Source organism: Manis javanica, chromosome 9, assembly GCF_040802235.1.
Source record: "Manis javanica isolate MJ-LG chromosome 9, MJ_LKY, whole genome shotgun sequence".
Lineage (NCBI taxonomy): Eukaryota > Metazoa > Chordata > Mammalia > Pholidota > Manidae > Manis > Manis javanica.
The window spans coordinates 85299793-85323481 of NC_133164.1; the positions used below are offsets into that span (position 1 = coordinate 85299793).

Consider the following 23689-nt stretch of genomic DNA (forward strand, 5'->3'; position numbering starts at 1 on the left):
GCTCCAATGAGCCTCACACCTCACTTCCAGGACTTGCCAGATGGAAGCGCACATCCACGGCTGAGCGGGCACGTGCATCCGCCAGCCAACAACGAACTTCGCCGCTTGTTGGTGATGATCACGTAAAGTCCATGGCTGGCGCCACTGCCTTCACAGAGTATCCCAGGATGGGAAGGACGCAATGAATCGTCTCTTGTGAGCTCTGCAGTCACTGGTTTCAAAGTGAAAAGCCAGATGTAATGCTATTGATGATGTTCTCAACCTAGTTTATTAACCTAGTTCCTCCTTCCTCCCTCCCTCCCTTCCTCCCTCCCTTCCTTCCTTCCTCCCTCCCTCGCTTCCCTAAAACTGAACCTGGTGTCTAGGGAGATCAAATGACATTCCTAAGAACACATACCTCCTTAGAAATGTAACTGAAACTAAGATCCAGATCTCTGACCTGCGATCTACTCTGACCTGACAGCGCCCCAGGTGGTGATCGCAGAGCTCCAGCCCTGGCCCCGCAAAGAGTTGGGTGGAAAGAGGCCTGTGTGGAAATCAGAGCTCCTTTCTCATGCTAGCTGTGCAAGTTAGGACTGGGCAAGCCACTTAGCTTTTCTAGATTTCAACTTTTCACCAGTAAAACCTATATAATAATACCTCCTTTATATATAAAATATGAAAATATTTGTGGAATGTTCTACATTGATGGGCACTGTAAGTTTAAGTTGTTATTCAGTGGGATAACCAGAACCCACAAGATACTTCTGTTGTCATAATTGGAGTTCCAGGCTAAATTCATTTGAAAATATAAATTTAAGAAGATCTTAGAAACTTCATCCAAGGGCCTTATGGAGTCATTGTTGTCGCTTCTGAGATGTTTGTTTTGTGTAACTTTCCTGATAATGGCTTTCAAAAATGCAAATAATACTCTAATGATTTGCCTCAGGCTAATGTGCCTCAGGGAAGGTGGCAGGTCATTACCAAGCTGGAACTAATTTCCTCATGCTAATAAAGCCCTAACACATGGGTTTACACATTTGTATGCAGGAGAGAAAACAGTCAATGGGACCCCAGGGTTCCTATGGCCTTCAGTGGGATACCCCCAAGTACCGCAGCAGCTCTATTTGTGAAGATTTAAAACACAGGTGAGGTGTCTAACATAAGCCCTAACAAATGATGTAGATGAAATTCCTGGAATTAGATGAAACATACAAAGTTGACCTCTAAACAGAAAGAATAAGTTCTGTCACATGCCTGGTTATCTACACCCAAATCCTCAGAGTCTTTCCCCAAAGCCTGAGGATTTTGCCCAAAAGTTTCATTCAGGGACTGAGAATCAGTTTTACTCAGTTCCTCTATGCCCTGCCTGCTCTTAAGCTACCGTCACAGAAAGAGAGCTGCTTCCTCTCTGGAGGGCAATTTTGTTTACACTATCATGGTATGTTTTCTTGAGTCAAACACTTCATTTTTGGCAAAAACAAAACCACAGCATGGGAATAAAAAAGTAAAAACACAAAAGAAGACAGAGTGACAACAGTCATGCCGATTAAAGTGCAAATACAAGGGGGGCAAGTTGCGTGTCTGGAAGAATTACAAGAATCAGAAGCAGAATGAACCTGTGTTGTCTGTGTCCCAGGTCAGAGGCACCATTTTGTTTTCTATTTCTCGGCTGTAAAGTGCTGCAGGGTGAAGCCACAATACATCTCGGGCTGTATCCTCTGAAATCCTGGCTACCTTCACCTCCTTTTATTCACCACACATCCCTTCTGTTTCTTTGTATTTGCCGTTCACCTCAAGCCAGCAATCCCACCCCACCTCTTAATAATCTTAGCAGAAGATGTAAAATCCACTTTCATTTAGAAGAATAAGGTGGCCTGAACTTCTTGTCTCTCAGATTCAAAAATTTTATTCCCATCCATCTTCCCCACTAAGAACATTTTGGGTGGTAGTTTTCTGCCTATTACATGCTTCTTCCTTTTCAAGTTTTATCCTGCTCTCTGTGTTAGATCACATCCATTGTTTTTTGTTTGTTTGTTTTTACCTCATCTAAATATTGTTTCATAAATTAATTTCCTCTCTTGTGTGCTGCTATGATAGTTTCCTTTCAACTGGAGTTTCTTTTACACAGTAAAATCATACTAAGAATACTGCTTTAAAAATTTCCTGGCCTTTGGAAATCATTTGTTCTTTCCCTTCCTTCACTCTAAAACTTCACAACTGTAATCTTACGTGCTCCTTATGCTCCCTCACCCCCCACCCTAGTCTCAGAGCAAACACATCTTCCAGAAGGAAGGAGCCCAGCCACATGCAAGGGAATACTTGCAGTAGAAATCAGAATTTTGCAAAATTGATTTCTATCAACATCTTCCTTGGTGTCTGCGAGTCATGCCTCTAGTCTCAGTGGCCAATTTCCATGTTGGGGCCTGTGCTCAGCTACGTTTTAGGCTCTGAAATCCCACTTCTCTTCAGCATATGACCTTGTCAGGCTACCTATTTCATGATCGCTTTCCAGTTTCAGAATCCACTACCGAAGTTCTGGACTTTACCCTTCTCCCCAAGCACCACTCAGACAACCTTCTTTATTCAACAGTTGGCAGTAATCTAATGGCTAACAAGGAAAGCCAATGTTTATTTTCTTTATTCATCCCTGTCTTCTGTGCATTATTGATATCACTGCCTTCCTCCTTCTTTACTCTGTCTTCTCCCAAACTCCATGCCCACAAACTTCTCCTTCACTGATTTGGCCTCTGCCTTCCTAACTTCCCCCAAAGGTTTCCCTCAAGTTCCTTTCTCTGTCTTTCCACGTTTTCTCTCAGGGTTGTCATTTCTCTGACATGACACAGTCAGCATATGATCTATGCCTACCCAAGTCTAGTTCACACTCTCCTTGACTCCTCTTTGCAATGTTGCAATAGCTTCCTATGAGGTCACATTATTCTGATTGCTCTGCCCTTTGATTCATCGTGATTCTGCTGCTAAATTTAATTTCCTAGAGCACCATTTTGATTCCAGACTCTTTTCCTTAAAAATAAAAATGACTCACTGTTTTACACCAAACGCTTTAAACTTCCATTCAAAATTCTTCATACTGTAGTAAATATCTTCCTGTCATTTGTTACTGCATAAATCCTTTATCAGTGGCTCTGGTCACTCTCACTGTGTACCTTCCTGCAATATTGCCTAAATTAGTTTCTCCTCATTTCTTGCTGGTGAAGTGCTATGTACTGTTTAAGACCTAGGCCCAGAGCCACCTCTTTCCGAATATCATTCTTAAATGCTTTGACTAAAAGTAGTGACTTCCCTCTTTGAATTCCTATACTTGTCTAAATTATAAAAGGATCATTTATAATAATCTTGAATTACAACTTTTATGCACATAGGAAGTCTTTTTTATTCCTCCAAATCTCCCACAACATCTATCAAACTAACGTGGAAATTGTAGGGAATAATAAATGTTTCTTAAATGAACCTTTACTCCTTATTTTGGAACATTTGGGTCATGTCTTCCCCAGAGGTCAGATGCAGAAGGGAGAAAAAATAAGTTTTATTATTAAATTTTAAATCTCCATTGCTGCGAGTTAGCATTGCTTTGTGCTGATTACTACACTTGCTTTGCATCTGGTTGCAATTCAGGATGACAATTAAAACCTGAAATGCCCACATGTCTCTGTTACTGTTTACTTTCTGCCTGGCAGTTCTACTTACACACTTGTTTCCCTTGGTCCTGACTTAGGACGCTTTATTCCTTCCTTCTTTTCATCTGGCACACTTGGAGTTGGTGAGGCGCTTTCCTCCTTGAAGTATGTTTAACTATAATTCATTTACATTCTGAGAAACATCCTGGATGTGCTTTGGCTTTATGTTGGTTATGAACTCAGAGTCTTGCTGTCTGCTCACACACTATGTCCTTCAGTTCTGGTTCTGAACGGTGTTGCAATGCACCTGAAAAAAGCATCCACGAAGCATTTTCTAATCAACTCAGGGTTTGTCTGGAAAGTTTATTATTGCCATATTCTTTCAATATAAACATAAGAAGCAAAATAAACCTAAACTCTCCTGTTCAAAAATTCAAGTGTTAGAAGTTTAATAATGGTGACCACATTGGGAATATGTTGATCTGTGTAAGAGTTTCCATTTATTTCCTTTTTGAATTCTACTTTATTCATTTGTACTGTTCTATAATTTGCTGCCCAGTATAAATTCAGAACTGGTCTTGAGGGATTATCATTTAAAAAGAGAGAAATTATTTTGGGGTAATAATGTCTATAATCCTCATGTAGACTCCTGCACAGGCAGAACTCTAAGTGTAACTTAGTTACTAACAGTCCCTTCCTGTTTTGTGTTCTAATTACATTTTTAAATATACACAAGAGCAGTGGACTCAAAGTCGGTCGTTAGTAAGCTACTGCATACCCATCACTGCAAGTAGGTATATGGGAAGGAGTAAGACAATGCATTTGGGTGTGGGCAATGACATCTCAGTGGTTTTTTTTTTGTATCATTGGTCTACAGTTACATGAGGAACATTATGTTTACTAGACTCCCCCCATCACCAAGTCCTCCCCACATTCCCCATTACAGTCACTGTCTATCAGTGTAGTAAGATGCTGTAGAATCACTACTTGTCTTCTCTGTGTTGCACAGCACTCCCCATGAGCCCCACTACATTATGTATGCTACTCGTAATGCCCCTTTTATTTTTCCCCTTATCCCTCCCTTACCACCCATCCCCTGTCCCTTTCCTTTTGGTAACTGTTAGTCCGTTCTTGGGTTTTGTGTTTCTGCTGCTGTTTTATTCCTTTAGTTTTTGCTTTGTCCTTATACTCCACAAATGAGTGAAATCATTTGATACTTGTCTTTTTCCGCCTGGCTTATTTCCCTGAGCATAATACCCTCCAGCTACATCCATGTTGCTGCAAACAGTAGGATTTGTTTTCTTCTTATGGCTGAATAATATTCCATTGTGTATATGTACCACATCTTCTTTATCCGTTCATCTACTAATGGACACTTAGGTTGCTTCCATTTCTTGGCAATTGTAAATAGTGCTGCGATAAATATAGAGGAGCATATGTCTTTTTGGAATTGGGCTCCTGCATTCTTAGGGTAAATTCCTAGGAGTGGAATTCCTGGGTCAAATGGTATTTCTATTTTTACTTTTTTGAGGAACCTCCATACTGCTTACCACAATGATTGAAGTAATTTGCATTCCTACCAGCAGTGTAGGAGGGTTCTCCTTTCTCCACAACCTCGCCAACATTTGTTGTTGTTTTTCTTTTGGATGGTGGTGATCCTTACGGGTGTGAGGTGATATCTCATTGTGGTTTTAATTTGCATTTCCCTGATGATTAGCAATGTGGAGCATCTTTTCATGTGCCTGTTGGCCATCTGAATTTCTTCTTTGGAGAAGTGTCTGTTCAGATCCTGTGCCCATTTTTTAATTGGATTATTTGCTTTTTGTTTGTTGAGGTGTGTGAGCTCTTTATATATTTTAGATGTCAACCCATTCATAAATGAGATCAGATATCCATTTATCAATATATTCTCCCATACTACAGGATGCCTTTTTGTTCTATTGATGGTGTCCTTTGCTGTACAGGAGTTTTTCAGCTTGATAGAGTCCCATTTGTTCATTTTTGCTTTTGTTTCCCTTGCCCAGGGGGATATGTTCATGAAGAAGTTGCTCATGTTTATGTCCAAGAGGTTTTTGCCTATGTTTTTTTCAAAGAGTTTTATGGTTTCATGATATTCAGGTCTTTGATCCATTTTGAATTTACTTCTCTGTGTTTGGTTAGACAATGATCCAGTTTCATTCTCTTACATGTAGCTGTCCAGTTTTGCCAACACCAGCTGTTCAAGAGGCTGTCATTTCCCCATTGTATGTCTATGGTTCCTTTATCATTTATTAATTGACCATATATATTTGGGTTTATATCTGGACTCTCTATCCTGTTCCACTGGTCTGTGGGTCTGTTCTTGTACCAGTACCAAATTGTCTTGATTATTGTGGCTTTGTAGTGCAGCTTGAAGTTGGGGAAGCGAGATCCCCCCACTTTATTCTTCCTTTTCAGGATTGCTTTGGCTATTCAGGGTCTTTTGTGGTTCCATATGAATTTTAAAACTATTTGTTCCAGTTCGTTGAAGAATACTGTTGTTATTTTGATAGGGATTGCATTGAATCTGTAGATTGCTTTAGGCAAGATGGTCATTTTGACAATATTAATTCTTCCTAGCCAAAAGCATGGGATGAGTTTCTATTTGTTAGTGTCCTCTCTAATTGCTCTTAAGAGTGTCTTTTAGTTTTCAGGGTATAGGTATTTCATTGCCCTGGTTAGGTTTATTCCTAGGTATTTTATTCTTTTTGATGCAATTGTGAAAGGAATTATTTTCCTAATTTCTTTTTCTGCTAGTTCATCATTAGTGTATAGGAAAGCAACAGATTTCTGTGTATTAATTTTGTATCTAGCAACTTGGGTGAATTCAGACATTAGTTCTAGTAGTTTTGGAGTGAAGTCTTTAGGGTTTTTAATGTACAATATCATGTCATCTGCAAATAGTGACAGTTTGACGTCTTCTTTACCAATCTGGATGCCTTGTATTTCTTTGTTTTGTCTAATTGCTATGGCAAGGACGTCCAGTACTATGTTGAATAACAGTGGGGAGAGTGGGCATCCCTGTCTTGTTCCTGACCTTAGAGTAAAAGCTTTCAGCCTCTCGCTGTTAAGTATGATGTTGGCTGTAGGTTTGTCATATATGGCCTTTATTATGTTGAGGTACTTGTCCTCTATACCCATTTTGTTGAGAGTTTTTATCATGAATGGATGTTGAATTTTGTCAAATGCTTTTTCAGCATCTATGGAGATGATCATGTGGTTTTTGTCCTTCTTTTTGTTGATGTGGTAGATGATGTTGATGGATTTTTGAATGTACTACCATCCTTGGATCCCTGAGATGAGTCCCACTTGACCATGGTTTATGATCCTTTTGATGTATTTTTCAATTCATTTGCTAATCTTTTGTTGAGTATTTTTGCATCTATGTTCATCAGGGACATTGGTCTGTAATTTCCTTTTTTGATGGGGTCTTTACCTGGTTTTGGTATTACAGTGATGCTGGCTACATAAAATGAGTTTGGAAGTATTCCCTCCTCTTCTATTTTTTGGAAAACTTTAAGGAGAATGAGCATTATGTCTTCTCTGTATGTCTGATAAAATTCAGTGGTGAATCCATCTGGCCTGGGCATTTTCTTCTTGGATAGTTTTTTGATTACCAGTTCAATTTCATTGCTGGAATTGATCTGTTTAGATTTTATGTTTCTTCCTTGGTCAGTCTTGGAAGGTTGTATTTTTCTAGGAAGTTGTCCATTTCTCCTAGGTTTTCCAGCTTGTTAGCATATAGATTTTCATAGTATTCTCTAATAATTCTTTGAATTTATGTAGGATGCATCATAATTTTTCCTTTTGCATTTCTGATTCTGTTTATGTGTGTAAATTCTCTTTTTCTTTTAATATGTGTGGCTAGGGGTTTATCTATTTTGTTTATTTTCTCAAAGAACCAGCTTTTGGTTTCATTGATTTTTTTCTATCTTTTTATTCTTCTCAATTTTATTTATTTCTTCTCTGATTTTTATTATGTCCTTCCTTCTGCTGACTTTTGGCCTCATTTGTTCTACTTTTTCCAGTTTCGATAATTGTGACTTTAGACTATTCATTTGGGATTGTTCTTCCTTCTTTAAATATGCCTGGTTTGCTATATACTTTCCTCTTAGAACTGCCTTCACTCAGTCCCACAGAAGTTGGGGCTTTGTGCTCTTGTTGTCATTTGTCTCCATATAAATGCTTGATCTCAGTTTTAATTTGATCATTGATCCATTGATTCTTTAGGAGCATGTTGTTAAGCCTCCAGGTGTTTATGAGTCTTTTTGTTTTCTTTGTACAATTTATTTCTAGTTTTATATCTTTGTGTTCTGAGAAGTTGGTTGGTAGAATTTCAATCTTTTTGAATTTACTGAGGCTATTTTTGTGGCCTAGTATATGATCTATTCTTAAAAATATTCCATGTGCACTTGAGAAGAATGTGTATCTGCCTGCTTTTTGGTCTAGAGTTCTGTATATATCTGTTAGGTTCATCTGTTCTAGTGTGTTGTTCAGTGCCTCTGTGTCCTTACCTATTTTCTGTCTGGTTGATCTGTCCTTTGGAGTGAGTGGTGTGTTGAAGTCTCCTAGAATGAATGCATTGCATTCTATTTCCTCCTTTAATTCTGTTAGTATTTGTTTTACATATGTGAGTGCTCCTGTATTGTGTGCGTATATATTTATAATGGTTATATCCTCTTGTTGGACTGCTGCCTTTATCATTATGTAATGTCCTTCTTTATCTCTTGTTACTTTCTTTGTTTTGAAGTATATTTTGTCTGATACAAGTACTGCAACACCTGCTTTTTCTCTCCCTGTTGTTTGAATGAACTACCTTTTTCCATCCCTTGACTTTTAGTCTGTGTATGTCTTTGGGTTTGAGGTGAGTCTCTTGTAAGCAGCATATAGATGGGTCTTGCTTTTTTATCCATTCTATTACTCTGTGTCTTTTGATTGGTGCATTCAATCCATTTACATTTAGGGTGATTATTGAAAGATATATACTTATTGCCATTGCAGGCTTTGGATTTGTGGTTACCAAAGATTCAAGGGTAGCCTCTTTACTATCTAACTGTCTAACCTAACTCTCTTATTAAGCTATTATAAACACAGTCTGATGATTCCTTATTTCTCTCTCTTCTTCTTCTTCCTCCTTCATTCTTTTATATGTTAGGTGTTTTATTCTGTATTCTTTTGTGTTTCCTTTGACTGCTTTTGTGCATAGTTGGTTTTATTTTTTGCTTTTAGTTAGTATTTGGTTGGTCTGCTTTCTTTGCTGTGATTTTATTTTCTCTGGTGACATCTGTTTAGCCTTAGGAGTGCTTCCATCTAGAGCAGTCCCTTTAAAATATCCTGTAGAGATAGTTTGTGGGAGGCAAATTCCCTCAACTTTTGCTTGTCTGGGAATTGTTTAGTCCCTCCTTCATTTTGAAATGATAGTTGTTGTGCTGGATACAGTATTCTTGGCTCAAGGCCCTTCTGTTTCATTGTATTAAGTATATCATGCCATTCTCTTCTGGCCTGTAAGGTTTCTGTTGAGAAGTCTGATGATAGCCTGTTGCATTTTCCTTTATAGATGATCTTTTTTCTGTCTTTGGCTGCCTTTAATACTCTGTCATTGTTTTTGATCTTTGCCATTTTAATTATTATGTGTTTTGGTGTTGTCCTCCTTGGGTCGCTTGTGTTGGGAAATCTGTGGGCTTCCATGGTCTGCAAGTCTATTTCCTCCCTCAGTTTGGGGAATTTTTCAACAATTATTTCTTCAATGGCACTTTCTATTCCTTTTCTCTCTCTTCTTCTTCTGGTATCCCTTTAATGCCAATAGTATTCTGTTTGGATTGGTCACACAGTTCTCTTAATATTCTTTCATTCCTGGAGATACTTTTATCTCTCTCTGCCTCAGCTTCTTTGTATTCCTGTTCTCTGATTTCTATTCCATTAACAGTCTCTTGCACCTCATCCAGTCTGCTCTTTAGTCCTTCCAGAGATTGTTTCATTTCTGTAATCTCCTTCCTGACTTCATCCCTTAGCTCTTGCATATTTCTCTGCAGGTCCATCAGCATGGTTATGATGTTTATTTTGAATTATTTTTCAGGAAGATTGGTTATATCTATTTCTCCAGGCCCTCTCTCTGGGGTTGTCTGGGTGATTCTTGACTGGACCAGATTCTTCTGCCTTTTCATGGTGATAGAGTTGGTTGTAGGCAGGTGGCATATGTGTCAGCTGGGGCAACAAAGTCCCTTCCTGCTTACAGTTCACCTTGCCCTTCTCCGCTGCCTGTGTCAGCAGGGAGCAGCCTTTGGGTTAATCCCCTGAGCTGCTGTGGGCGTGGCAGCCCTCTGGGTAGCCCAGAGACCTGCGGGGAGTGGCAGGCATGCCAGGTGTGTTCTCTTGCATGCTAGGTGTGTTCACACAGGGCACCCCTTTCTGCCTTTCTCCGGCTTTCTCTGTCTGTGCCGGGCACCTGTGTGCTGGTGGCAGCCTCTGAGTCTGTCCAGGTTAGCTGTGCACTGGGAGGAGACTGTGTGTGGTTGCTGTGAGTGGGGCCGCTCTCCAGCTGCTCTGCCGCTGTGCTGGGTCAGCCAGTCTGCTTGCAGGTCAGCCAGGGGGAATGAATGGCAGGCTGCTTATCACCATGAAGGGCTTCAGAGCTGTGTTGCCACCCAGGGGGTTAGGGCTCCTGAAGTTCCTTGGAATTCCCAGCCTGCTGAGCTGAGTGTCCTGAAATGATTCCATGCAGCTGTGAAGCCCCTGTTCCTTTAAGACCTTTCTAAAAGCACCAAGTTTTCTTTTGTTCCAGAGGAGCTGGCTGTGGGGACCCACTCACAGATTTTACTTTTCCATTTCTCTAATATCCAGTACACCATGCAATGTGTGTCTATGCTCCTGGTGCAGATTACTAGGGCTGGTTATTTAGCAGTCCTGTGCTTCCACTACCTCCCCACTCTGAGTCCTTTCCTCTCGCCAGTGAGGTGGGGTGGGGGGAGTGCTCTGGTCCCGCCAGGTCGTGGCTTTGTATCTTACCCTTTTCATGAGATGCTGAGTTCTTGCAGATGTAGATGTAGCCTGGCTGTTGTACTGCATCTTCTGGTCTCTCTGTTAGGCATAGTTGCATTTGTTGTATTTCAGAAATATGTATGGTTTTGGGAGGAGATTTCCTCTGCCCTACTCATGCTGCCTTCTTGGCCCCTCCCCCCTCAGTGTTTTTATTAGTTGCTGCTTGTTACTGTTATTGTTGATATTGTTCTAAAATAATACACTTATTTCCCACTTCGTTTCAAAAGGTTGTTCTTTTGTATGGAAGGGAGTTTTCAAGATTAAACCATTCTGTCTATTGGATAGGCAGATGGATAATGAAGCATGAAATAATGAAGCATGTGGAAATTACACCATATTTTTGTGAATCATATATTTACTTTTATGATCATTTTCAATGATTAAAAAATCTTCCTCATTATAGGAAATTAAAAAATAGCATAGAGAATCGATACATGAAATAATACAACTCTTTATTCACAATCGCAATGCCTATAAATATCCTTAGTCATAATCATTGTTAGAATTTTGGTTAATTACATATATATATATATCCCTAAACTTGGTTATATTACATATGTATATATCCCCAAACTTTCCCAAACCTTCCCAAACCAAGATGTACACATAAGTCCTATTATTAGTTAAGCTCAGTGTTTATATAGCTGCAAGGACTGGGCCCTCCGTCTAGCAGGTCTGCCCTTTCTAGTTTTTTGGGAAGTTTCTAGAGCAGATTTCATGTGCTCTGAGAGCAAGAGTGAGTCAGTGCTCTCACTGCTTCAGATTAAAGCTGGCGACCCCAAGTTATTATGCTCAATAGCTTCAACAGTTGAAGGTCTGCCATTCTGGAGGGGTCTGACAGTGGAGTTCATTGGGGTTTAATATAGTACGCAGGTGGTTCAACATGCTTTATTTGGGAAGGAGGGCAGATTTGATAAATGACCTCCTCCTCCCCATGACAGTGAGGCCAGTTGCTCCATTGAAAAGGGAATCAGTTAATATCCATCACTCGAAACTCAAATTCTCTTCAGTCTGGTCTTTAATCTTCTTGGCTAATTCTGATTTTTATTGATTTCACCAATTAACTATTTGATATACTATCTTAGTGGTCATAACCTTTATTTCCTTATATTTAGTTGCTTAGATGTGCCTCTGTTTTCACAGGCCAGATGCTAATTTCTTTGGTCAAACATTATGAATTCCTATGGGAAGATGCTGCTATCATGAAGTAAGTATGAGAAAATGGTTACAAAAAAGGCATGAGACAGTGATGGTTGAATACAAAATTAACAAAATTGTATATGCAGAGAAACTGGATAGAGCATTCCACACTTTTCTTAATTGCCACAATCCTTTATGGACAAGATATGTATGTGTGGATTGGATAATAGTACTTGAATAGGATTCAGTATTGGTTGAATGATTATGATGCTGTTGTGAGACCATTATCAACTTAGTGTGTTGTGCTGAAGGACTCTGTCACCAGTTGGGTCCTGACTTTGTTCTCACTGAGAAGAAAGGCACTAGGGAACACAGGCCACATCATGTATACTGTGAAGCTTTGAGTAGTGCTTGATTCATATCCAAAAGGAGGCTGTCAATAATTAAACAAAGAAGTGTAAAGAATTGATAACACTGAAGAGGGATAAAGTTCTTACCATAGGCTCCAAGGACAATTTTGTGGGCATGGGTTAGAAGAGGCAGAGCTTACTAACACAGCTTGTGAAGAAAGCTTGGGGTTTTGGTTGGCTCAAATATTTGTAGGGAATAAAATGTTGTATCAACTGTATAAAAATCTCAGGTGTCATCATCAAAGCATTTTCACATCCAAGGAGATTACAGCCAACTTCATGTTGGACAGATCATACATAGAATATTGTGTTCTGCTCTGGGCACTGCACTTCAAGTGGGATGATGAAAGGCTAAAGAAACTAGGATCATGAACAAGTTCAAAACCAAGAAATATTAGAAAAACAATAAATGGATGGCTTTGAGCTTGAAATAGAAAAAAAATTAGTGAAGAAATTATAGCTGTCTTCAAGTATCAATGCATGCTATGTTTATTCTATATCACTCTTGAAAGAACAGGGAAAAAGAGAATGAACATGTATTTAGTACCTACCATGTGTCCAGCCTGAGGTAGCTTATTTCATGTGTATGTGTATGATTTCACTAAAATTTCACAGCAACTTTATGAGGTAGGGCACTTTTAATTGAGAACCCCAAGACATAAAGCCCTGCAGAAACTTCTTCAAAGTAACATGCATAGCTAAGAATATAGACAGAGTTGTAGAATGTGTTCAATGCCTGCAATTCTCTGGGGGGAAAAAGTGTTCCTCTTCCTCAGTCCATGTGGTTTGGGAGATTGGATATCTTTCCTGAACCCAGGGGTGGGCATGTAGTCCTGTCCTGCTTCATAAGGACATAGGATCTCTGGATCTTAATGGCCTATTCCATGCATGTGGGATCAATTCTACACTGAGACACTGGGGAAGAGTTATTCTTACTTTTCAGTGGGATACTTAAAGGCTAAGATGTAAAATGTAACCTGCTGGCAAACATTTTGCCACCATGAGGCAAAAAATGGTGCCTGACATTGGTGCCAACACAAAGGAAAGAAGAACTTAAGAGTGTCAGGCTAAACACCTGAAATATATTTTTAAATTTAACCAGCTTTGTCACATTTCTTAGATATCTCTGAATACCACCTGTTTTCATTTGAATTTTACAAATCAAAATAAAACTCAGTACACGATTCTATTGCAGCTCTCTATGTCATCAAACCTGACCTTGATTATTGAATTTAATATTTCAGGGGATAGATTAATATACTAACAAATTTAGGGGATGCAAATTCAAGTAATTCTTCAAAGGTTTATATTAGAGTTCAAAGAGACCATTTAAACCAACATTTTATTTTTTAATTTTACATTCCCTTCTTGTCTCTGCTGCTGAGAAAGCCAAAAAAAAATGTATTATCTGTCTTCACTGCCTCTTGCAACGTGATGCATAATGGTTGCCTTTTTATTATGTTTCAGTAGCTATTGTATGAACACCTAAGGACTAACAACAGGTGTTGAGCCATTGCAGTTTGCTTGGGAGTAGTGAGAAAGGGTGCTAATCATTCATAGAGCATAGTAACCTGAGCTTCTTTTCTAAGCCATAGATCTCCAGCTAAGAGATTCCATATTGGAAAGATTTCCAGGTAAACAGAACTTAGGAGTTTGTGCTGTTGTACAAAACCATGTCTCTTTAGATCAAGTTTCAATTCCTGCTTAATGATTATGAACTTCCAACTCCTAGCAAAAGGTAAAACGTACCTGAGGTCATTATGTAATAAACTAGAAATATTATTGGCTTTTTTCCACATGGCACTATAATCTAAATATCACTACTTTAGTAGCTTGTAATTTGTCACATTTTACCAAGTCTGGACTCTTTTTCTTTAAAAAAATCAATGTATTTTAATATTATGTAATAGTGAATTTCTGCATTGACAGCCCATTCATATGCAAGACAATAACTTTGCTGGCTAACTCAGTTGAGCAGTTGAAGTTGAATTCATTTAAAATACCCATCATGATAGCATGTGAACCTTAGAGATAGATGGTATTTAAATATATGACTTTATTATTCATAGAGCTCTAGAAAAAATATATCATACAGAGATAATTGATTTAGAACTGAAATTTGCTATAGATAACCTAGTTTTCATAATCGTTCCATTTCCATTTCCTTTCCTCCTGCCCCAGCCAAGACCAAGGCATCAGGGACTGCTGTCAGGTGTCCAGTTATATTTGAAGTATGACTACTTTTTCTAAACCCCTATTGCCTTATTTCCAGCACCCAGTAGCTCTTGCCTAGGCTGCTCTCATAGTCTTCACAATAGTCTCCCACTTTCTCCGATGGACCTCTTGTACTTCATTCTTCATGTAGTAACCAGAGTGATGTTTTAAATATATAAATAAGGTTATATCAAATCTCTGTTTAAAATCCTTTTGGTCCTACGGCCCTTGTGATAAAATCCTGTCTCCAAGATCCTATGTGGTCTTGGCTCTTCCTGACTCTCCAACCACTGACACACTTGTCTTCTCCTTGCTCAGCGTGTTTTCCAGTCACAATAGCCTTTTTTCTGTTCCTGAAACAGACTAAACTCATTAACGCCTCGGGGCATTTCCATCTGCTGTCTCCTCTTCCTGGGATGCTCTTTTCTTAGATCTTTTCAGGGTTGGCTCCTTGTCATTCAGATCACAACTTCTATAGCACCGCATGAGCGACAGCTTTCCTGACTGCCCAGCCAAAGCAGCTTATCCCAGACGCAGCACTCTGTTTAGTTTTATAGCAGTCATCACTTTCTGTGTTTTCTCATGTGTTTATTGTCTTCCATCACTAGACTCTAAGTTCCCCCACAACCTAGAAGAGTGTCTGATAGATGAGGCTCCAAAACATGTTTCATAACTGAAAGAGTTTAATTACTATTCAGTTAGGATAAAAATACTTGGAAATACTACAAATAGAAGCACAATATAAATACTGAATATTTTTTCAATGATGTGTAACAGTATAAGAGTAGTAAAAAATGATTAGGAAGGATTATAATAAAATGTTATCCTTGGTCAGTTCTAAGGCAGGATTTTTCTCTTTTAAATTTCTTTAGCTTCAGAATTTCACCATTTATCTCTATGATAATAAGAAAAAGAATTTTGAAAAAGAAATTAAAACACTGACAAGAATTTTACAAACTTTTAAGTGGCTTCCTCTGTATGGATTATGGTTGGATTTTTTTTCTTCTTCTTCAATTTTGCTATTCTTTTCAAATATCCAATAGTATGCATGCTTCAGTTTTACAGTCAACCAACAATAACCTTTTATTTAAAAAATAGTGATGTCCAGATAGGTTATAAGGAAAAGTTATCTTAATTTAATGATTATGAACATGTTACATAATTAGGAGTTCTCTAGGAATACTGTCGTATCTATTGGCATACATAGTGGTGTATCTGTTGACATACAGAGTGATGCATTGAAAGAGCTGAAAATTCTTCAGAATTTCTTCCCTAGAGTAATGGAGTCTGTTTCCCTTCTCCTTGATCTTGTAACTTTTTAATGATGAAGTATGGTAGAAGTTTCGAGCCAGCCTTTAATAGGACTGAAGTCTTTTTCTTGCTCTCTTGGACTGCTAAGGCCATCGTATGGCAAGGAAGTCTAAACTGGTTATTCGTAGAGATCATGTGGAGAAACAGGAAGATATTCAGCTAGCCCCCAGCTACTGCAGGAACCAATTATTCAAGTCATCCCAGATGAAGTCTCAGAAATCATGGGACAGAGAGAAGCACTGAATGAATTCCTGACTTACAAAATCAAGATAAAATGATAATCGTTATTTTAAGTGCAAGTTTTAGAGTGGTCTGTTATGTAACATTAGATAATGATCCAGCCATATAAACCCAGGATGTCTGTCTGTCTGTCTATCTGTATCTATTTATCTATTTATCTATCATCTATCTATCTATCTATCTATCTATCTATCTATCTATCTATCTATCATCTATCATATCTATCTATCTATCTATCTATCTATCTATCTATCTATCTATCTATCTATCTATCTATCTATCTATCTATCTAATACAACAGAAGTCCATAGAAAGATAAAAAGGGTAAAGGATGGGAAACATTAACAAGATTCATTCAAAGTCATGAGACAATCAACTTAAAGAAGTTCAAGAACCATCTAAGAAATAGTGTTAGAAAAATGATCAAGAAGATCACCTTACTTTATTGAATCTCAGTTTAGACAAAGCAGAACTTTTGAAGTTTTTTTTTTTTTTGAGAATTCTGGGGATTGGACCATGTTTGTTACCTACTTATACCCTTCCCTCCTCCACATCAAGAAAACTCCGAGAAAATACTCAAAACTGAAAAAAAAAAAGGGGGGCTATTTCTGGTTTAACTAGAAAGGGCAAATGTTGCATTCTTTTCTAAAGTAAGTTTTTATGTTTAAGATATTTAATAAAGTAGGTGTATTCAAGTAAAACAAAGAGAAATGTATATGTCTAACCCATAGAACTTCAGGAAAACAAACAAAAAAGAATGTATCAAGGACCTCAGTTTCTATCTGAAAAACCCATAGAACTTCAGGAAAAACAAACAAAAAAGAATACATCCGGAAGTTCTGCTTCTATCTGAAAAAGGGAGAAAGATAAGAGTTAACTAATTAAATCCAAAACAAGCAAAAAGAAATAACAAAAATCAGAGAAGAAATCAAGGAATATAAAATAGAAAAAAAAACCCAAATAAAGAAAATCAAGGAAACCAAAAGCTGGTTCTTTGAGAAGTTTGGTGATAAACCTCTACAAAGACATACCAGACAAAAAAGAGATATATGAGAGAGAGAGACAGAGACATAGAAAAGAGGAGGAGAAAGAGGAGGGGGATGGGAAGAGGAGAGGTAGAATAAGAGAGAGAGAGAGGAAGAGGGAAGAGACAGATTATTGATATCAGAAATGAGAGGTCACAACACAGATTCTATAGATATTAAAGGATAATAAGGAAATATTATGAACAAGTGTTTGTCAGTAAATTCAATTAAGCAACCTGGATGAAATATACAAACTACTAAAATTCAAGAAAAAAAATGCATAATCTAAATTGTTCTATGCCAATACATTGCTTGTAATTAAATCCTTCCCATAAAAACAAACAAGGCTCTAGACTCAGAGTTCATTGGTAACCAAACATTTAAGTGGAAGTAATATTAATTCTACTCAAGTCCTTCAGAAAATTTAAAAAGATGAAATACTTCATAATTTATTCCATCAGGCTAGACTTACCCCAATAAACAGACAGGGAAGAGATACATAGGAAAAGAAAACTTCAGAACAATTTTCCTCATGAACAAATATGTGAAATTTCCTAATAAAATTTAGTAAATCAGTCCAACATTATATAAATAATATATCATAACCAAATGAATCTTATCCAGGGTTCCAAGGTTAGCTTAACATTTGAAAGTAATTCAATATAACTCAGTGTACTGAGAAACTACAAAAGAAAATCAATATAGCCATTTCATTTAGTGTAACAACTTAACAAAATCCAGCATCTAATGTGACTGAAAACCTACAAGAAACCAGACATTGAAGGGAACTTTCTCAACTTGATAAAGAAAATCTAGAAAAAACCCCACAACTAACATCATACTTAATGGTGAAAGACTGAATGTTTTTCCCCTAAAATTAGGGAGAAGGTAAAGAACTCTTCTTTCACCATTTTAATTCAACATTTTACTGGAGGTTCTATCCAACTCAAAAAATCAGGAAAAAGAAATAAAATAAATTCAGATTAGAAAGAAAGAGGTAAAACTCTTTTTACTCACAACTGATAATATATGTAGAAAGTCCAATGAAATCTACCAAAAAAAAGAACCCTAACTCTTTGACTAATAATTAGTTTCAGTAGTGTTTCAGGATAAAGGATAAGTATACAAAAACTAGTTTTATTTTTATACATGAACAACAATCAAAAATTAAAATAAATATGATTTTACCATTAAAAGATGGTAATATCTATATACTCGAAGTGCAAAGCATTGCTGAAAGAATCTGGAGAAGACCTAGGTAAAAGGAAAGATATCATCATGGGTAGGAAGACTTAATATTTTTTTAAAAGTTAAGTATTCCTGTATTGATCTAAAGAATCAATGCAATCTCACTCAAAACCTTAGAACTTTTTTAATTTTTTAAATAGAAATGTATTGTTCTAAAACTCCTATGAAAATAAAAAGGACCTAGAATAAACCAAATCATTTTGAAAAAACAGTAGAAGGTTAACACTACCTGACTTCAAGACTTATTAAAAAGCTATAGTATTCAAGACAGTGTAGTAGTGGTACAAAAAGAGATAAATAAATTAATGAAATAATAGAAAATCCAGTAATAAAATCACACACATGGGCAGATGATTTTTGAAAAGTTACAAAGGCAATTATAGAGAGAGGATTTTTCTTCCACCAAATGGTGCTGGAACAATTATATATCCATATACAAATGGAGGCCCTTTGACCAATGTCTTATACCATATTGCAAAATGAATTCAAAATACGTCATAGAACAAAAAACAACCAAAACACATCAACTTTACAACTAATAATGAACAGGCATTTGAGAAAATTGAATACCTTTTCATGGTAAAAATACTCAAACCAGGGGAGAAAAATACTCAAAAACAAAAACTTGCTCTACATAATAAGGACCATGAGAGTGATGTCAGCATCATGGTGGCATAAGACACATTTCCTTAAATGGTAAAGGTCATACACAAAAAGCCCACAACTAACAAACTTAATGGTGAAATTGAAAGCTTTTTCCCTAGGATTAGGAACAAGACAAGCATGCCCACTTTTACCACTTCCATTCCACTTAGTACTGGAAGTTCTAGCCAATGCAATTAGGCAAGAAAAAGAAACAAAAACATCCCAATTGGAAATAAAGAAGTAAAACTTTCCCTGTTCAGAGATGACATAATCCTATTTTTAGAAAACCCTAAAGACTCCACAAAAGAACTTGTAAAATTAATAAATGAATTAAGCAACATAGTGGGATACAAAATAAACACTCAAAAATCAATTTTCAATGCAATAACAGTGAATGATTGAAAACAAGAAAATTTTTAAAGTAAAAAATAATTATATGAATGTTCTTTATAGCCTTATTTTACAGCCAGATAATAGAAATAACCCAACTGTTTACTCCTGTGTAAGAAATCATCTTTCTAAAGATAGAAGCTCAATCTAAAATTAGATTTTTATCATGATTAAAATCATGATATTTACTGTTTTGCAGATGCTTTTATTAGTAATTTTGGGTACTTGGGAAAGAAGCTGATTTAAGAATCTTTTTTAGTTCACTTTGGATAAAATGTCTTACTTTGCTTTAGAACCCAAGGCAAATATCATAGCTTCTAGGTTTTTCTTCCCAGTTGCATTGCTAAATATCTGTTTTTTGTCTTTACTCCCTACAATGGTATAATAAATGTATTCTCTTTCATAACACATTAGCTATAAATCAATTGTTCTATGTCATTTCACTTGAATCACAACTTTTTATATAATTCAGTGTTAAATGCTTATCTTGAATATAATTTAATAGTTTTCTATCCTAAAACAATATACTAATATACAAACAGCCATACATTTGAGAGTAGTACTACATCATGGCTAGCACGCATGGGGTAGGGGCATCTCTCTTGCTCACTGTGTTCTCTTACTCTACCATGGTTAGTGTTTCCTGATAAGACTATTAGATATATGGTAAACAATGAGATTTTGATTGAGTCATTCATTTTTAATCAGTTTCTTCTGGTTTTTGTTAAGTGCATTATAGGTCTAGTAAAACAGACCATTGTCATATATTTTTTCTCTCCTTTCTTCCCTTTCTTTTCTAGATAGAATGAGCAATGTAGAAATTATAGAATATTATGACATATTCTGTATTTTAAAAATGACTTTAATATTACAAAAAGGTGGATGAGTAAACTTTATCACCCAGTGTGTAGGCTTTGAAGCTCATTAAAATCTGGGGGCTTCTGAATTAACTTGTGGGTCCCCACAGTGATGGAAATTGCTTCTTTCCAGTATTATTGGCTGGCAGAGCAGGTGATAACTTGTTTGCATCTTTGAACAGTTCATTAGTTTCCCATAATGGCTGTTTCAGATAAACACTCCAGTATTTAATTAGCAGACTCTCTTTGGTGAGCTTATAAACAATCATAGGACCTTTTCTCTTCTATTTGTGTTCAGGACCAAAATGTTCTTTATGGCCAGTTTGACTCCTCTCATCAATAGGTTTATGCCTGACAGCTGCCATGAATAACTAACTATTAAAGCAACTGCCTTTATTTTTTCATAAACTAAAAATGATTCCATCAATTTTCAAGATTAACTGCCTGGGCAGCAAAAGTTTAAAGCCTTTTCAATCCAAATCATCAAGTTGACACCACCTTTTCTAAATCTTCTATGTCATTGCCTAAAAAACCTGAAGCAACATGTAAGTGTTGAAAATTTCTGTGCTGAGCACAATATGTTTCACTGACAATAACCTGGTACAAGTGGACATCAATTTCAACATGTGTGAAGTACCTATCATTAGCTTGTCCCTATGGATACAAGAGTATTAAAAAGAAAGTCCCTGCCTTAAATTAATTTCCCATATAGCAGAGGAAATAGATAAGTATTCAAGCATAGTGTGATTTTTAAAATTTAAAATCAGTGTGATGAGACTCAGAGGAGTGAGACTCAGAGAAATGTTGTATATTGGACAGTAGACTTTGAAGGAGTTGCTGTCTTCTCCAACCTGTGAAAGGGAGGATGTAAACAAGACATCCTTGCAGCATTGACAAGAAGGCCTGAAGAAAGAAGATAGCAGTATTTAAAAGCAGTGCTGTATTTGAACCTCTAGGAAGATGGAGAGATCTCTAAAGGGGATTTTAAGAAAGTTTTTCTTCATGATGCTTCCTCTTAAAAGGAAATAACCCTGCAATAAATACCTAAGTTATTTCTTTAAGGCATCTTGCATTGGACTTGTATTTCTTTTGGATGTTTCACTATGCTGCTCAGATCGACCACTTTAGACTTAGCCTTATTGGGTGTACATTTTAGGGTACACCATATTGGATTTAGACATATGGCAAAAACTGACATTTCTAATGAAATCATTATCTTAGAAACTGAGCTAAAAGCACAGCTTTGAAATGACCACTCAAATATTGGAATTAAAGTGCAAGGGATTGGGTATTAACAAGATAAGAAGTACAGTAATTTTTTTAAATTTTCTTAATTTTTAATTTTGGTATTATTAATCTACAATTACATGAGGAACATTATGTTTACTAGACTCCCCCTTCACCAAGTCCCCCCACACATACTCCATTAATCACTGTCCCTCAGCGTAGTGAGATGCTGTAAAACCACTACTTGTCTTCTCTGTGTTGCACAACCCTCCCCATGCCCCCCACACATTATACATGCTAATCGTAAGGCCCCCTTTCTACTTCCCCCCCTTTCTCACCCATCCTTCCCAGTCCCGTTCCCTTTGGTAACTGTTAGTCCTTTCTTGGGTTCTGTGATTCTGCTGTTGTTTTGTACCTTCAGTTTTTCCTTTTTTCTTATACTCCACAGATGAGTGAAATCATTTGGTACTTGTCTTTCTCCACCTGGCTTATTTCACTGAGCATAACACCCTCCAGCTCCATCCATGTTGTTGCAAATGGTAGGATTTGTTTTCTTTTTATGGCTGAATAATATTCCATTGTGTATATGTACCACATCTTCTTTATCCGTTCATCTACTGATGGACACTTGGGTTGCTTCCATTTCTTGGCTATTGTAAATAGTGCTGCAATAAACACAGGGGTGCATATGTCTCTTTTAAACTGGGCTGCTGCATTCTTAGGGTAAATTCCTAGAAGTGGAATTCCTGGGTCAAATGGTATTTCTATTTTGAGCTTTTTGAGGAACCTCCATACTGCTTTCCACTATGGTTGAACTAATTTACATTCCCACCAGCAGTGTAGGAGGGTTCTCCTTCTCCACAACCTCGCCAACATTTGTTGTTGTTTGTCTTTTGGATGGTGGCGATACTTACTGGTGTGGGGTGATATCTCATTGTGGTTTTAATTTGCATTTCTCTGATGACAAGAGATGTGGAGCATCTTTTCATGTGTCTGTTGGCCATCTGAATTTCTTCTTTGGAGAAGTGTCTGTTCAGCTCCTCTGACCATTTTTTAATTGGATTGTTCACTTTTTGTTTGTTGAGGTGCGTGAGCTCTTTATATATTTTGGATGTTAAGCCATTATCGGATCTGTCATTCATGAATATATTCTCCCATACTGTAGGATACCTTTTTGTTCTGTTTGTGGTCTCCTTTGCTGTACAGAGGCTTTTCCGCTTAATATAGTCCCACTTGTTCATTTTTGCTTTTGTTTCCCTTGCCCAGGGAGATATTTTCATGAAGAAGTCGCTCATGTTTATGTCCAAGAGATTTTTGCCTATGTTTTTTTCCAAGAGTTTTATGGTTTCATGGCTTACATTCAGGTCTTCGATCCATTTTTGAATTTACTTTTGTGTATGGGATTAGACAATGATCCAGTTTCATTCTCTTACATGTAGCTGTCCAGTTTTGCCAACACCAGCTGTTGAAGAGGCTTTCATTTCCCCATTGTATGTCCATGGCTCCTTTATTGTATATTAATTGACCATATATGTTTGGGTTAATGTCTGGAGTCTCTGTTCTGTTCCACTGGTCTGTGGCTCTGTTCTTGTACCAGTACCAAGTTGTCTTGATTACTATGGCTTTGTAGTAGAGCTTGAAGTTGGGAAGGAAGATCCCCCTGCTTTATTCTTCCTTCTGAGGATTGCTTTGGCTATTCAGGGTCTTTGGTGGTTCCATATGAATTTTAGAACTGTTTGTTCCAGTTCATTGAAGATTGCTGCTGGTAATTTGATAGGGATTGCATTAAATCTATAGATTGCTTTGGGCAGGATGGCCATTTTGACAATGTTAATTCTTCCTAGCTAATTTTTTAAATAATTCAAATAAGTGAAAATGGCATCAGACTCCCTGGGATTAAAATTATAATATTGGAAGAATTTTCTCTTCAAGACTTGGTTGTACTAGAGACGTTACTAAATTTATTCAGAATTATGTCAACTCATTAAATGAAGGGGGTCTAAGAAACTTCTTTATGTGTTTAGAAATTGAAAAGTATTTTATATCTTAGACATACAATTTCCTAGTAAATTAAGTCTTCCTTGGACAAAGAGTAAAGTGCAGTAGTTCAGCTGAGAAGTTTTACTTGCTTAACTGTCAGTACATGAATCCCCAGGAACTAGCAGCCCTTGGGAGAGTCTATGGCAAGCAGGGCTTGGGATTAATTATACCGTTATCTGACATCAAAGAAAAACAAGACAGTCCTCAAGACTTTTAAAGCAGGTGTCTCAAATTCAGTGCCATCATTGGTCAATATAAATTAATGCAGT

General features: G+C 37.1%; 1 long non-coding RNA gene across 1 annotated transcript in view; it reads left to right on the forward strand.

Annotated features, from left to right (window-relative positions):
• Positions 1-115: 115 nt before the first annotated feature.
• The window catches only part of LOC140843537 (uncharacterized), a 43117-nt gene continuing 19543 nt past the window's right edge, over positions 116-23689 (forward strand). Inside the window, exons 1-2 of the long non-coding RNA XR_012121383.1 lie at positions 116-236; positions 11817-11880. This is a non-coding gene — a long non-coding RNA (uncharacterized lncRNA). The remainder of the gene's footprint in view (positions 237-11816; positions 11881-23689) is intronic.